Genomic DNA, 12,597 nt, shown 5'->3' with positions numbered 1-12,597 from the left:
GTACTCACTTTTGTTGCCAGCGGTTTAGACATTAATGGCTGTGTGTTGAGTTATTTTGAGGGGACGGCAAATTTACACTGTTATACAAGCTGTACACTCACTACTTTACATTGTAGACAAGTGTCATTTCTTCAGTGTTGTCACATGGTGGTGGGAAGGCCGGCCGGGATCCGGTCTCCAGGTCGGGACCCGGGAGGTATGCTCGCTTCCGTGTTGTTTTGCTGCCATTCATTCAAACATGGTGCCAGGCAGCGCCATGACGTCACTGGCTCACTGCGCTTGCGCCTGCCTCAAAATAGGCAAGCATATGTGAGCCTAGTCGGCTTTGGAATTTCACATGCGCGGTTCCAAAGTCATCCTGCAACTGTATTTATTTTTTTATGGGTGGTTGGGGCAACCCTGGTGTCACCCCTCTGGTGGGTTTTACCCAGGTGCGGTTCGCAATCCCCACACCCCTGTAGCCACGCCACTGGTCTGATCACAGGGAGGGAGGGGGGGGGGGGGGACTGAGGAAATGCTTCCTATTGCCTGCAGCAAACTGAAGACATCATCTCAGCCTAGGCAAAGAACAGCTTTGTCTGGTTGTTCCTTGCAGGAAACGGTAACATATGAGGTCACTATGTTTTCCTTGGTTGCTCCTTGCACAGAATGGTAACATATGAGGTCACTATGTTTTCCTTGGTTGTCCCTTGCACAGAATGGTAACTTATGAGGTCAATGGGTTGCCATTGGTTGTCCCTTGCACAGAATAGTAACATATTAGGTCACTATGTTGTCCTTGGTCGTTCCTTGCACAGAATGGTAACATATGAGGTCACTATGTGTTTATTGGTTGTCCCTTGCAGGAAATGCAGGCCGTCACCGTACAGCCAACCTCGGTGGTCACAACAACAATGGTGTCCAATAACAATGACTGGAGAACCGACATCTTTGACTGCTTTGATGACATGGGCTCATGTAAGTGTCCCTTCTCTTCTTCTAGGGCAATTAGAAAAAAATCAACTGACACCAATGATGGGGCACCATTCCTCCCACTGACACCAATAATGGGGCACCATTCCTCCCACTGACACCAATGATGGGGCACTATTCCTCCCACTGATACCAATGATGGGGCACTATTCCTCCCACTGACACCAATGATGGGGCACTATTCCTCCCACTGACACCAATGATGGGGCACTATTCCTCCCACTGATACCAATGATGGGGCACTATTCCTCCCACTGATACCAATGATGGGGCACTATTCCTCCCAATGACACCAATGATGGGGTACTATTCCTCCCACTGATACCAATGATGGGTCACTATTCCTCCCAATGACACCAATGATGGGGTACTATTCCTCCCACTGATACCAATGATGGGGCACGATTCCTCCAACTGATACCAATGATGGGACACCATTCCTCCCACTGATACCAATGATGGAGCATTATTCCTCCCACTGACACCAATGATGGGGCACTATTTCTTCCCACTGATACCAATGATGGGACACCATTCCTCCCACTGATACCAACAATGGGGCACTATTCCTCCCACTGACACCAACAATGGGGCACTATTCCTCCCACTAGAACCAATGGTGGGGCATTGATGGGGCATCTGAGGCTGGGGCATTTTCTATTCCCACTGGCCACAGTCCAGCCCTCATAAGCTCTAAAGGACAGTAAATCAGCTCTTGGTTTAGAAAGTTTGGAGACCCCCCCCGGTGTAGAAGAAACCTGCTAGGCTCGCCTCTCTTATAAGAACGCCCAGCACTGACTGCCTGCTTGCAGGCATCCTGTGTGCAACTGGCTAAACTGTCAACCTCTGATAGGAGAAGGTATTCTCTCTTCTCTGGCTCATTGCAGTCGGTATAACCTGATCTCCCGCCATTCCATTTCCGATGCAATCTGGTGCTGGAGGATGGCAGCTGATGGGATATTTGTTGATTTATTGACCACAATTATTATTTTTTTACCCATTTTTTAATAATAAATCTAGATAAATATAACGTAAAAAAAAATGAAAGAACACTGAAATAAGGAAAAATCTCTTTTACCATTAGTTACGTCTTCATTGAGAAGGACTTGTGTCTATATTTATGTGGAAGGAGGTGCGAGATGCCTTCAAAGGGGCCCTCATGTTGGTGTCCTTTAAGGGGCCAATTTCCAAGGCATTTCATTGTATATATGACCTCTAATCTCGATGACATAACGGACTCTCTCCACCTCTTGCCTTCTCCCGTCTCTTCTCAGGTTTCTTTGCCTTCTGCTGCTTCCAATACTGGACACAAGCTGGATTAGCTACTCTCCGGTGGTCCCCCCTGCATCTCTGGCAATGCGAACGTCTGTCCGGGAACGTTACAAAATACGTGTAAGTACCTGGCTATGACCGAAGCGTGAGGCCAATTCACCTCTTCTGATATCCTACAAATGTATTCTTAAATATTCGTTCTATGTTCATGGATTGCCCATGTGTGCAGGTTAATGCCGGACAGACGCAAGGACTGCTAACAAAATCCAATATGGCCGATTCCTCCTGGGAACTAAGGAGTAAGGATAAAGGGCTGTAGAGAAACCAATGTTCTCTGATCTGACCAGGGCCTCTGTGTGATTCGCATGTGTTCGGTTTTAAAAGGATGAGGTGGCAACCCTAACAAGGACTGCCAACCAAAATCAATATGGCCGACTCCTCCTGGGAACTAAGGAGTAAGTATAAAGGGCTGTAGACATACCAATGTTCTCTGATCTGACCAGGGCCACTGTGTAATTCACATGTGTTCGGTTTTAAAGGGATGAGGTGGCAACCCTAACAAGGACTGCCAACCAAAACCAATATGGCCGGCTCCTCTTGGGAACTACGGCATAATGATAATGGGCTGTAGACACACCAACGTTCACTGATCTGACCAGGGCCTCTAATAAGGGGTACCTTCGGTCCTCCTGTACAAGGCCCAGGCTCCATCAGTTCAGCAAGGTGGCCTGGGCAGCAGAAAGAATCGGATCATGGACAGGAGGGGGTGATCAGTGCGGCAGAGGCGGGGGTGGGGGGCGGGGTTTTGAATTACAGGAACCAATCCCCTGTATTGCTCTCTCTGCAAAAGCTGAAGGCATATGGCGTCTAATATACAGAGACAACAAGGACTAGGGTTGCCACCTCATTTTTTGGGGGGGGGGGGGCATTTGTGCTGGGGGGATGGGGGGGCAAAGATTTGTGCTGGGAGGGGTGATTTCAGCAGAGGGAATGATCCATCCCATCTCTGCCTTCCATCATGGCCACAATGGTCTCCTGATGGTCTACACGGACTTTGGCCAATTGGATCTCCGGATGATTTGCACTGCGAGGAGGGAAAATTATGCTTAGGGGGAGTGAATGGGATTAGTGTTCAGTTTTTTGTTGAGGAGGATCTTTGTTGCCACATAATACTTATACATCTTGGGGGGGGGGGGGGGGGGGCGGCGCAGTTTGGCATGTTCGCCCTGGGCTCTAGAAGACCTTTTCCCAGCACTGGATAAAGGGCTGTATACCAATGTTCTCTGATCTTAGAAGGGCCACTGATAGGGGGTACCACCGGTCCTCCTGTATGGGGCCCAGACCACATCAGTTCAGCAGGGGGGCCCAGCAACAGCAGGAGTCAGATCATGGAGTGGAGGGGGTGACCGGTGCAGCACAGGCGGAAGGGCGGGGGGATTACAGGAAGGCTTGCTTCATTTCCTGTATTACTGTGATACAATGTTCACTTATCTGACCAGGGCCTCTAATAGGGGGTACCTCCGGTCCTCCTGTACAAGGCCCAGGCCCCATCAGATCAGCAGGGGGGTTTGGACAGCAGCGGGAATCAGATCATGGACAGGAGGGGGTGATCGGTGCGGCAGAGGCGGGGGGGGGGTTGGAATTACAGGAACCAATCCCCTGTATTGTACTCTCTGCAAAAGCTGAAGGCACAGGATGTCTAATATAAAGAGACGACAAGGACTAGGGTTGCCAACTCATCCCTTTAAACCCGAACACATCTGAATTTCACGGGTTCTGAGGCTAATTTAATACAGATAAGGCACCAAGTGAATTTAATTGCCACCTCAATCAGCCACAGAACCCGTGTAACTCACATGTGTTCGGTTTCAAATGGATGAGGTGGCAACCCTAACAAGGACTGCCAACCAAAACCAATATGACCGACTCCTCCTGGGAACTACGGCATAATGATAACGGGCTGTAGACATACCAATATTCTCTGATCTGACCAGGGCCTCTAATAGGGGGTACCTCCGGTCCTCCTGTACGGGGGCCAGGCCCCATCAGTTCAGCAGGGTGGCCTGGGCAGCAGCAGGAATCAGATCATGGACAGGAGGGGGTGATCAGTGTGGTGGGGGTAGGGAGGGGCATATGGCATCTAATATACAGAGACAACAAAATCTAATATGGCCGGCTCCTCCTGGGAACTACGGCATAATGATAACGGGCTGTAGACACACCAATGTTCTCTGATCTGACCAGGGCCTCTGATAGGGGGTACCTCCGGTCCTCCTGTACAAGGCCCAGGCCCCATCAGTTCAGCAGGGTGGCCTGGGCAGCAGCAGGAATGGGATCATGGACAGGAGGGGGTGACTGGTGCAACGGGGGGATTACAGGAACCGATCGTCTGTATGACTCTCTTTGCAGCAGCTGAAGGCAGATGGCATCTGATATAAAGAGACAACAAGGAGTGCCAACAAAATCCAATATGGTCGACTCCTCGTGGGAACTAAGGAGTAATGATAAAGGGCTGTAGACATACCAATGTTCTCTGATCTTAGAAGGGCCACTGATAGGGGGTACCACCGGTCCTCCTGTATGGGGCCCAGACCACATCAGTTCAGCAGGGGGGTCTGGGCAGCAGCATAAATGGGATCATATACAGGACGGGGTAACCGGTGCAGGGGGTGCAGGGGGGCTTACAGGAACCGATCCCTCGTATGGCTCTGTTTGCAGCAGCTGAAGGCACATCTAATCTGATATACAGAGACAATAAGGACTCACAACAATGCCAACAAAATCCAATATGGCCGACTCCTCATGGGAACTAAGGCATAAGGATAAAGGCCTGTAGACATACCAATCTGAGCAGGGCCGCTGATAGTTCAGTAGGGGGGCCCAGCAACAGCAGGAGTCATATCATGGAGAGGAGGGGGTGACCGGTGCAGCACAGGCGGGAGGGCGGGGGGATTACAGGAAGGCTGGATTCATCTCCTCCCCCTCCCACCAGCTTTAAGCAGCTGCAGAGGGGAACTACAGGGGATGTGTTTTTCGTAAATGCCCCCTACCACATCGATCATCTCTCCTGTAAATAAACATCTTCCCCCTGTTGCTGGGCACCCCCCCCCCCCCCCCCGGATGCTCCTCCCGAAGTGCTAATGGCTAATTCTCCTCTCCCTCTTGCTGGCTGCTACTGGGGATCTTAAGGATGGAGAGCGGGTCAGGTAGGTTGTATGGGGCACAGCCCTGGATCTGGCCCTGACTGGCAGGATCAGGTAACAAGCTCCTTCAATGAAGACCTGCCATTTACAGGGAGAACAGTCAGCATCCGGAGAATGGGAAGGGTTGGGGAGGTTTTGGTGTTATTTCCTCATTTTCTGGGTGGTTGACAGCATTTGGAACACCTAACAGATACATTCTAACTGAATACTAACTGAATGATAATAGACAACTATATGTGGAGCTAGCCAACACCGAGAACAATGATGCACACCCTACCAAGAGTGTAATGGGGTGTAAGTTCCTTTTGTAGGGTTGTCCCCCAATGGGTTGTAGGGGACTTGGAATGGGCAGAGGTTGGCACCAAGTTGAGCCAGTCTCGTCATCCTGCTTCTTCTTGGATAGAGCACCCACCTACATGCCTTTGTAACCACCATCTTGGACTCATCATTGGACCCAGACGCCTGCTTGCAACATTCCAAGCCTGAGGCCTAACGCTTAACATGAAGGATACATACTAAGTGATTGCTAGCCATACGTCTGGGAAAAAATAAATAAAAAACATGAACAAGAATATATTCAAAAACATAGCTCCTCTCAAGACTTGTTCCTCTTATTATACATGGACAATATGAATGCTGGCTGCTATGGTCGGTCTCCACTCTTCATCAGAGATAGAACAAAGTATAAAACTGCACTCCAAACTAAGCTCCTCTTGCCGTACTTAATTGATCTTCGGCAAAATGTTTCCATACATTCTCTCCATCCAAAAAAAACAACAACCTTTCTTGATGGGTTTCACCACGCCTGGCTTGCCCTATCCTTGTGGGCATGGCAGTAATGGTAAAACACATGGAGGAAGCTTGGTTTTTGGGTGGAGACCTTGTTGTAGGCAACAAGAGGAGCTAAGTTTGGAGTGCGGATAATATACTTTTCCATATCTTTGATGGAGAGTGGAGATGGACCGTAGCAGTCACCATCCATGTTGTCCATGTAGAATAAGAGGAACGAGTCTTTAGCTTGGAGATATGGATTTGGGTATGTTGAGGAAAGTGGAAAAATAGTACTGGACCCATAGGCTTATCTAACTGGTATTGCTACATTGAGTATTATTATTGATGTAAATGATCTGGTTGCAGGTCGGGGAACTTCAACACACCAGAGGATCCCCAACGGTCTCCTTGGCTTGTTGTGTAATGTAACAAAAACGGAAATTGAAGCACCACACCACTGCTGATAGGTCCAGATACAACTTTACTCCAATAAAAGTCTGGGGGGACAATCCAAAAAGTAGCCAATGCATTTCAGAGGTTCAAAGAGTACCCCCTTCATCGGGGCTACAAAAACCATAAGGACATCTCCATATCAATCAGATATCAATGCAACTTCCCGTCCTTGGGGGGGTCAATATTTGAAACCAAATACCCAATAGCCAAGAGTATTGTAAGTATAAAAATGAATGCCAGATAACATTCGATAGATAATCAATATTCAGGAACCTCAGATAAATGCCATTTCAGGCCATCAAATGGGTTAAATAAATCAAAATAAATTAATAATGCTAATAATTATAATACTTATTATTATTATTATTATTATTATTAGTAGTAGTAGTAGTAGTAGTAGTAGTGGGAGAAAACTTTTTCGCAGAAGGGAGTTTAACAAGACTCGTGGCCAATTAGAAGAAAAGAGGTTTAACCTTAAACTACGTAGAGGCTTCTTTACTGTAAGAGCGGCAAGGATGTGGAATTCCCTTCCACAGGCGGTGGTCTCATTGGGGGGCATTGATGATACACAATGTAATACTGACATATAATCACACACATAGGTTGGACTTGATGGACTTGTGTCTTTTTTTCAACCTCACCTACTATGTATCTTAATTACAAGATTACTTCAGATTGCTCTTTACTGTTTCCTTTTGATTTCAACCTTCAGTAGTATTTTTTACCTGGAAAAGAAAGCTGAAACAATTTTAAATCCATCACCTCTTCTGAATAAAACTTGTTCTGGAATTAAGCAAAGACCCATTTATTATTACTGAGATACATGTATATTGTATTATACTTCTGTTCAAGGCCTGGAGACTAAATAACTCTCTGTATCTTCATGTCCTCTTCTTTCTCTATCTATACCCCCTTTCTTCTTTCCCTCTGTCCCCTCCCCATAAAAACTAAAATATGTAAAACTAGGTTGCTGCTCCTTTAACAGTGACAAACATTGGCAAACCATTAATGTCTAAACCGCTGGCAACAAAAGTGAGTGCACCCCTAAGTGAAAATGTCCAAATTGGGCCCAATTAGCCATTTTCCCTCCCTGGTGTCATGTGACTCATTAGTGTTATCGCTCTCACTCTCATACTGGTCACTAGAAGTTCAACATGGCACCTCATGGCAAAGAACTCTCTGAGGATCTGAAAAAAAAAAAAAAAAAGAATTGTTGTTCTACATAAAGATGGCCTAGGCTATAAGAAGATTGCCAAGACCCTGAAACTGAGCTGCAGCACGGTGGCCAAGACCATACAGCGGTATAACAGGACAGGTTCCACTCAGAACAGGCCTCGCCATGGTCCACCAAAGAAGTTGAGGTCACGTGCTCAGCGTCATATCCAGAGGTTGTCTTTGGGAAATAGACATATGAGTGCTGCCAGAATTGCTGCAGAGGTTGTAGGGGTGGGGGGTCAGCCTGTCAGTGCTCAGACCATACGCCGCACACTGCATCAAATTGGTCTGCATGGCTGTCATCCCAGAAGGAAGCCTCTTCTAAAGATGATGTACAAGAAAACCTGCAAACAGTTTCCTGAAGACAAGCAGACTAAGGATTGTATTGTATTGATTTCTGTGCACTTATTTTTCACTTAATTGTGTTGCAATTTGAAGGTAGCGCCCTTAGTGTGCCCTTATGGGCACACCCGCCACTGATGGGGCTCCTGAAGCAATGTTGCAGGCCATGCAAACCTTATATTCTGTGCAGCAGGGTTTAACTGCCACAACAGTCACAGAGATCTTTCTTCCTTAGGTCTGTACTCACTTGGTGTCCACCAAGGCTTGGAATGTCTCCATCAGACTGCAGCAGGTAGACTCCTCTGTGAAACCTCCAGGGCAGATTCTCAGCGGCACTTCTCTTTGGCACCTAAAGGGCTTGTGGTTGGGTAGACACCCCCACCCCCCTCCTGTTGAGCATGGCTGATGAACAGGTTAGACCTTCAGAAAGATGGCCAGGAAGGGTTGGCAGCCCTTCTGGCTGGGGACCTCTCTTGCACGGAAAATATCCCCTCTCTGTGGTTCTAGACTATTTATGGATCCTCCAACCACCTTCTGGGCACACCTCCCCAGCGATTGGCTGGAGCTGCATAAATATTCAGGCTGTCTGTTTCACCCTCCAACCCACTAGGTTCTAGAAGACTCCAGAACACAAGGGGGAGGCAATCAAATCTGAAGCCTGTAGAACCCAGAGAAGCCCAAAGCAATCACACAAGGCTCAACTGTTTATAAGAGAGCCACAAACAACTAAATTTGCTTTACCAGACCCAGCAGCCTAACCTGGAGGGTGCTACAGGAGCTAGGGGGAAATTCACTATGAAATGTGAACTACAGCCTCGTGACTAGAAGGTGATGCACATGAACGGTAATGGCATCCCAGCCTTAGTCCGTAGGGTTCAACATTGAGTTGGCCCACCCTTTGCAGCTATAACAGCTTCACCTCTTCTGGGAAGGCCGTCCACAAGGTTTAGGAGTGTGTCTATGGGGATGTTTGACCATTCTTCCAGAAGAGCATTTGTGAGGTCAGGGCACTGTCGTTGGACGAGAAGACCTGGCTCGCAGTCTCCACTCCAATTCATCCCAAAGGTGTTCTATCGGGTTGAGGTCAGCAGACCAGTCAAGTTCCTCCACCCCAAACTCGTTCATCCATGTCTTTATGGACCTTGCTTTGTGCACTGGTGGGCAGTCATGTTGGAAGAGGAAGGGGCCGTCCCCCAAACTGTTCCCCCAAATTTGGGAGTATGATATTGTCCAAAATGTCGTGGTATGCTGAAGCCTTCAGAGTTGCCTTCACTACGACCAAGGGGCCAACCCATCCCCTGAAACCCAACCCCCCACACCATAATCCCCCTTCCCCTCACGCCATAATCCCCCCTCCACCAAATGGTTTGGACCAGTGCGCAAAGCAAGGTCCATAAAGACACGGATGAGCAAGTTTGGGGTGGAGGAACTTGACTGGCCTACACCAAGTCCTGCTGACCTCAACCCCGATAGAACAACTTTGGGATGAATTAGAGTGGAGACTGTGAGCCAAGTCTCCATGTCCAACATCCTTGCCTGACCTCACAAATGCTCTTCTGGAAGAATGGTCAAACATTCCCATAGACACACTCCTAAACCTTGTGGACGGCCTTCCCAGAAGAGTTGAAGCTGTTATAGCTGCAAAGGGCGGGGGCCAACTCAATATTGAACCCTACGGACTAAGACTGGGATGCCATTAAAGTTCATGTGGGTATAAAGGCAGGTGTCTCAATACTTTTGAGAATATAGTGTAATTATTAAAATAAAAATAATAATAAAAAATTCAAATAAAAAATAAATGCACACGTCACCCATAAAATAAAATAAAAAAGAACGCAACTGCAATCCCTTTATACCCACAGAGCCTCTGTGTTTTCAAGATAAAATCAGATTTCAAAATAAATGCCAAATTTTAGCGTGTGCGGAAAATGAAAAGAAAAAAAATCCAGACGGGAAGTTGGTTAATGCTGGAAAATGAAAGCACCACCCCCATCTAGTGGTAGAAAAGCAAATCACACCTTCTAAAAATGAAGACTGATTCATTAGACCTGGAGGCTCTTGTCAGGAGCTGTGTTATGTACCACAGTGCTTTATCCTGTATGGCGCCCCCCTAAGGACATGCAAGTAGAATGGGATCCCCCCACCCTGCGCAGCCAGGCACATTGAATTTTCACAGTCTTTCAGAGTTAGAAAATAGGCCAGTACGTTGTTGTTTTTTTGTTTTGTTTTAGTGAGTGTATTGGACTTGGATGGGGTGTAGGGGCTATTATAAGATAACCTCTTGACTTTAAACATCTTCAGGGACAACTTTCCTCTATCTGGTCTGTATACACTCTTCTCTTCCTCCAGCACTAGCTTGCTCGCAGAACTCCAACTGGCACACTGATAGTTAATCTGACACAGCACTTGACCATTACAGGCAGGGACCCTGAGCCCATTACAGGCAGGGACCCCGAGCCCATTACAGGCAGGGAACCGGAGCCCATTACAGAGAGGGACCCCGAGCCAATTACAGGCAGGTACCCTGAGCCCATTACAGGCAGGGACCCCGAGCCCATTACAGGCAGGGACCCTGAGCTCATTACAAGCAGGGACCCCAAGCCCATTATAGGCAGGGACCCAGAACCCATTACAGGCAGGGACCCTGAGCCCATTACAGGCAGGGACCCCGAGCCCATTACAGGCAGGGACCCCGAGCCCATTATAGGCAGGGACCCAGAGCCCATTACAGGCAGGGACCCTGAGCCCATTACAGGCAGGGACCAGTAGTGCAGAGTATTTCAGGAGAGCAGAGTTATAGAGAAAGCAACAGAGTCCTCCAGCAGAGCAGAGTATTTCAGGAGAAGAGCGTTTTATAAGAAGGAGCAGAGTTCTCCAGCAGAGAAGATTATTTCAGGAGAGGAGAGTGATAGAGGAAGGAGCTGCATCCTCCAGCAGTGCAGAGTATTTCAGGAAAGGAGAGTTATAGAGGAAGGTGCAGAGTCCTCCAGCAGAGCAGAGTATTTCAGGAGAGTTATAGAGGGAGGAGCAGAGTCCACCAGCAGAGCAGAGTATTTCAGGAGAGGAGAGTTATAGAGGGAGGACCAGAGTCCACCAGCAGAGCAGAGTATTTCAGGAGAGGAGAGTTATAGAGGGAGGAGCAGAGTCCACCAGCAGAGCAGAGTATTTCAGGAGAGGAGAGTTATAGAGGGAGGTGCAGAGTCCTCCAGCAGAGCATAGTATTTCAGGAGAGGAGAGTTATAGAGGGAGGAGCAGAGTCCACCAGCAGAGCAGAGTATTTCAGGAGAGGAGAGTTATAGAGGAAGGGGCAGAGTCCTCCAGCAGAGCTGAGTATTTCAGGAGAGGAGAGTTATAGAGGAAGGAGCAGAGTCCTTTAGCAGAGCAGAGTATTACAGGAGAGGAGCGTTACAGAGGGAGGAGCAGAGTCATCCAGCAGTGCAGAGTATTTCAGGAGAGGAGAGTTATAGAGAAAGGAGCAGAGATCTTTTTAAGGCTCTTCACATTACACTTTACAGTCAATTGGTGGAGGTTAGGGTGGGGCAGAGTGGGGTCCTAAGTGTTCCTTGGTGGGAGGCGACCCGTCAAGCTTCAGATGGCACAGGGGACAGCGCCAGACAGGAGTTTTACTGCCTGCTGAGTTTGGAATTGCTGCACCAGTAATGGAGGGTCTTGAGAGCATGCTGGTCAACATTCGCTCGTCTGCGGTCACAAATGGGCCGCAGTGGCTATGCGACCAGGTTTCTGGCTTGCTGCCAGGGTCGATGCAGGTGACTGCTGCACCCGCCCCGGAGCTTCCATGCGCTAGAAGGTCACGGGCCTCCCATGCGCTTGAGCCTTGACTTGACCCTGAGGGGTTGTCGCCTCGTTGGGAGCCCAATCATGGACCCTTCAGCCTCCACCGCTAAAAGAACACCTGCTCTGTCGGCTGGTGGGGCTTGGAGGAATCCTCGTTACAGACTAGCGTCGGGTGTGGGGGGGGGGGGGGGGTACGCTGGCGTGTCTACACCTGCTCAGGACTGGTGGACTGCTTCTGCCAGGCCTTCCAGGCAGGGAGTGAAGTGCAGGATGAGGAGTGATCGGGGAGACGGAGTGGTGGCTGCCAGTGACATCATCACTGAGCGCTGGAACAGCGATCCCACAGCCTGCCTGTGGAGGAGGACAGATCAGAGGGGGAGCTGACCGCTTTAGAGTTCCTTGTTCGAGGCTTTCAGCTCATTCTTGGAATGGGTGGTGAGGGACGTGTTGGGCTTGTGGACCATAATCCACTACCTGGATGACTTTTTGGTGATTGGCCCCTCGAGTGTCATACTCTGTTGGCACCCTGCAACATGTATTTGAGTTTTTCGGAGTGCCTTTGGCAGCTGAGAAG

This window comes from Lithobates pipiens, unplaced genomic scaffold (assembly GCF_037356315.1).
Source record: "Lithobates pipiens isolate NorthernLeopardFrog02 unplaced genomic scaffold, aLitPip1_a1.2 Scaffold_8, whole genome shotgun sequence".
NCBI lineage: Eukaryota > Metazoa > Chordata > Amphibia > Anura > Ranidae > Lithobates > Lithobates pipiens.
This window is presented reverse-complemented; position numbering follows the sequence as displayed.